Raw genomic sequence first — 4,986 nt, forward strand, 5'->3', positions numbered from 1 at the left:
GCCCACAGGCATCACTAGATGTGGATATGGAGGGGAATGTGGCCAGCACACCGCTCTCCTGGCCGTATGTCAATTTACGAGACCAGAACAGCTACTTCTCAATCAAGCAGTTCCTCTGCACTTGGCAGACCGAATGGTCACCCATTCAAGTGCTAGCCCAGCTTGAGACAGCAACATAACTGATACCAGCAATAATTATAAGCATTTATCGACTTTTGAAATGCTGGAAAAAAATCACGTTATAAATATTAAATTTTAACACATTTTATTATAACACTTTATTATTGCCAGTGGTATCTAATAGTCATGCAAAAATTTAAATTCTCAAATATATCCATCTAGGTGACAAATAGGAAAGCTCATTTTATGAAAAACTGTCTGTTGCATTTACCACATTTTGAAGAAACACTCCTCAACTGTGATTTGTTCATTAAAAAATGATACAGTAACTGAAAGTTTAACATTATGGCTAAATTCACTCCAAACACAAACAATAAAATATTCATTGGTGTGAAATGCTTGCGATTCAGGATGATATTTTTTGCTAGTAATAAAATATTTCCAATCAGCTACAATAGTCTGCAAAAACTACAATTTTTTGTAACGACACACAGAAAGATGTAAAACTATTTTGACGGTTTATTCAGAAACTGACTAAGGCAAATAAATAAGTTATTGTGATTGTTGCACAGGACATTTGAGCCTATTCTACAATCTTCTTTCGTAGAGATACATTTTTATTTTCACAAACTACATCATCTGCAAAAATATGCTGTAGATCTGATAAAAACAGAGGTAAGTTGTGACTTTTAATTCTGGCCTATTCTTCTCTGCACAAGATGCTCTGAGAATTTTAGCAGGTGACACACAGTAAAAATTTACTGTGACTGATAATTTATCCAATGTACAAAACAGCCTCAAATTTTATTCCAGTGCTAGTCAGAGCACTTCTCAAAGTGTTTCTGTTTCTCACATTCAAGTGGTATCCTGCACTCACTATATTCACAGTTTACAAATAACTTATTCCCAGTATGTTAGCATAGCACTTTGACATTTCACAGCAACAGGAACCAAGATACATGTGTATCTTATTATTTAGTAGGTGCTTTTTCTGAATGAAAGAATGATTTTTTTTAGTCAGCGCATTGCTGGGCAACATGTGTTTTGTTGGGTTCACTGCTGTTTTTGAATTCATTTAGACCAATGGTACCTAGCTGTGGTGATAAATAACCTTACAATACCCTGAGTTTTCTCTGGTCCCTGCCTCCTCTGTAGAGAGCTCTCAGATCTAGCACTGACATACCACTCAGTTAAGTCAATGTGCAGTGACTGGTCCTGTACTTCCTGGAGAGAGATTGTACCTATAGAAGAGGATCATACTTTAAGTATCTTTGGCTTCTCTGGTAAGTATGTCTCCATTCAATGCAACCATTTGCAGCAGCTTCCGTTCACCTGACAACAGTCAGGTTGATTTACAGCCAGTTACGAACAGCAACTTACCTTGTGGCCGAGAACATGAGTTACAGTAGGGCTGTATTATGAATGGAGCAATGTTTTAGTGAGCAGTAAACAAACAACTTTAAGCTAAGTTTGCTGATTCTCTCCTAAATTCAGGATATTTTATGCTACGAGTATTAGGAGTTCTGTTTAAGAACTGAAATGATCAACACCCAAGAAGGTGATTTACTCCTATACCAAGAAAAAACCACAAGATAAAATTTTCTCGTCCCTGGCGTTACTTGGAGTTTTGAATCTCGAACTTTTGTTTAGTATAGGTTATGTTCATGAACAAACTCATATAACAAACTGGAAAACAACGGAAATTTACAAATGCATACAAAATGCACTGCTGTTAAAGGTAAGCTCAACATGGCACACTATTATGCCACATGTGAAGTATGTTCTAAAACAGCAAGCCACAGGTGGAGACACTGAAGAAGTGCATGATATGAGATTATTTTATCAAAATAAAAGTTCAGTTAAGAAAACTATTAAAGTACAAGGAGACAGAATAACTCTAAAACATCCAGCACATAACTTCAGAGGATGGAAGTCCAACAACTAACCTTCATAATGTCTTTGCCAAACCATTATTCATACCTCCACAATACTGCGCCCACAGTAAATCCTGCCCTATGCACCTACAATTTACACCAGCATCATGACTGGTAAAGTGCATAAAATCAAAGGCAGAGCAACATGCAACATTAAACATGTGTTGAGTAGGATTTTATTCACACTAGGGACATTATGAACACTAAATTCACACAGACTTTTGCTCCCTACAATTCAAAACGGTGCAACAGGATATTGCTTATGCAAAAGTTTCCTGTGTAATTAAATCCATGAAAATCAAATGAAGACAATTTAACTATATGTTTCAGCATTTGTGACATGGATATATAAGGTAAGGGCTCTGCAAATGCAATTCTTTCACAGCATTCATGACAAAGCAATTATTGTTGACATACTTGAATTTGGATCATATTGCAGACTTAAATTCAATTAAAAAGTGAATTACAAAGTAAAGAAAGATGTTTAAATGAATATATACAGTTAATTTTTTATTCTCCTAAATCAAATGCATGGTAAAACACACCAGTACGGGCACATGCACACTGTGAAACCAGTTGTGTGAATGACAAATTGGAAATAACATTTGGTCACTGAAGAGACAACATTCTTTCACAAGAGGTGTGTTACTGTGAATTCACTGACAATCACTATAAATATGCTGCTAGTCTTCATCATGTACAAGTTAAGACAGAAATTTCAACTGACACAAAAAGTTGCCGAGTGATGTAAGTTTCTGGCAATGATTTCCGATGAAGTATATAGGTAACAAGTCTGAGTTAAACACTAATTTACTGTTTGCCAAAATATGAAAATTTGATTTTCTTTGCAATTTGGCTTTTATTTAGTGATTTTTGATTGGCCAATATGAAGACTCTCACCCACCCTTGCCTGTCAACTACACATATATAATTTTGGCTGGTGCAACTGTGTTATTTATATGCTCTGCTAAACACCTGCAAGGGCGGGGACTGAGACACAGATCAACACTGATAATACCAGCCCACCAATAGTTCTGAAACCTAAGGTCATTGCATTTTACACTTCAACAATGAGAAATATATTAGATAATCCTCATGTAACAGACCAAAGAAACAAAAATCATTTTAAAAGTGCTTCAGTAGTACTTCTTGATGGAACTAAAATTTACTTAGCAATTTGAACAGCAGTGTTCTATAGTGAACTATGTAGCTAGTTTTAAATACTCAACACGAGAACCAGTGGTCACAATAATACCTGTCAAATGTGACAGAAAATTCCACATCAAAAAGGACTTCCATTTAAGATTTCAGACAAACAATGGAAATATGCTCATTACCAACATACAGTCTGTGCATCTCTGACGAACTCCATGGCTAAAAGTCACAACGGGATTTTACAACCTTAGAGGGGTTTGTTTAGGAATAAGAGATCGGGGACATCTGTTTCAGTTCAAACAAGCTTAAGCTTTTGTAAAGATACCACAAGATGTAAATTTTTACCACTACGATCCCCCTTGGACTGCTTTAGTTATGATTGTTACATACTATTGACATTGCTTTCTAATACAACTACCCGTGTCGAGAGTTCGGAGCAGAGGTTTTTACGCAGCTCACTTCACCCCACACTGGAAATGTACAAGAGCACAGACAGTGATGACTTCCAGTGATTTCTGTTATCAATTAATCAAATAAATCAGGTGTCAAAATCATTCAGATATGTTTGCAACTTTGAAGCTTCTCTGCAGATTAATTACTGATTTAACAAACACGTAATGCAGTTACAATTATTTTTATGATTAATAATTACACCTCACCAATAGTTTTTAATTGTTTTAGAGCTTTGTGCTCCTTCTCAGGTGTCTGTCCATAATACTTGCAATCTGTATGTATGCTACATCGAACTTACTCAAGTATTCAAATACCACTTACCATAGGTCACTATTTTATGAGAAGCAGATTGTATTCACTGCCAGTGAGCGATTCAGTCCTTGTTTCATCACTTACTGGTTTGGCAGGCCAATGTGTCATATTACGTTGCAGGCTGCGTCAAGGATTGGCACCACTGTGTCATAGCATTGCTGAAGCATAGAGGTTGTACGGTCTTGAGATGGGAGCAGGCATCTCTGTGGTAAGGGGCTTGTAGTCACAGACTGGTCAGTCTTGTGGCTGGCTGGCTGTAACGGGGTACAAGTTGCCTACGTTAAGAAATGTTTGAGAGAGAACAGTCAGTCTTCATACCAGAAATGAGTCACAAATGGGCAGTTGGACAGCACAGAAGGCATACTAGACTGTGGCCGCAGGCAGTTCTTTATAGGAACCTGTCATACGGAGTGGAAGTTTGCCAGATGGAACTGGTATTGCAGCCCTAAGTAAGAGCAGGAGTGCTACGTATATTTGCCATTTAGTGGAACCTTGGGAGCCTCCGTTGAACATAAAGGATGTGTTCAGCATCAAGTGATGGGCGGCTTGCTCCAAACAGATGCAAGTTATAATTGGACTCAACATGGCTCTGTATTTCCATGGTGTATTCTGTATCTTAACTATTGATGGCATTTAACATGCAAAAGTAAGACAACTGAGTGTGGATTTTTCCCCCCACATAGACACTGCCCTGTTAGTCTGGAATTATGATCTTTTAATAATTTTTCTCATGGCTTTTCTGGTTGTTCTCACATCGGACAGCAGTTAGTGGGTTATGATATTTTCTGAACACATTTACTGTGAAGCTGTCTAGTGGCTGTGCAGAAACAAATCCTTTTGAGCTGTTCCTAAAGTATTTGCATTTCAAGGAAACTCTACACTTAAGTATGTAAATAATCGTGTTGGTGTGTACAAGGTGTACGTCGATGGACTTTTCTTCTTGTTCATGGCTCACCAAGAGTAACACAAACAGCCAGTTCAGCTCCCAACACAAAGTTCGAAGTAATTTTCA

The sequence above is a fragment of the Schistocerca americana genome, chromosome 3 (assembly GCF_021461395.2).
Source record: "Schistocerca americana isolate TAMUIC-IGC-003095 chromosome 3, iqSchAmer2.1, whole genome shotgun sequence".
Lineage (NCBI taxonomy): Eukaryota > Metazoa > Arthropoda > Insecta > Orthoptera > Acrididae > Schistocerca > Schistocerca americana.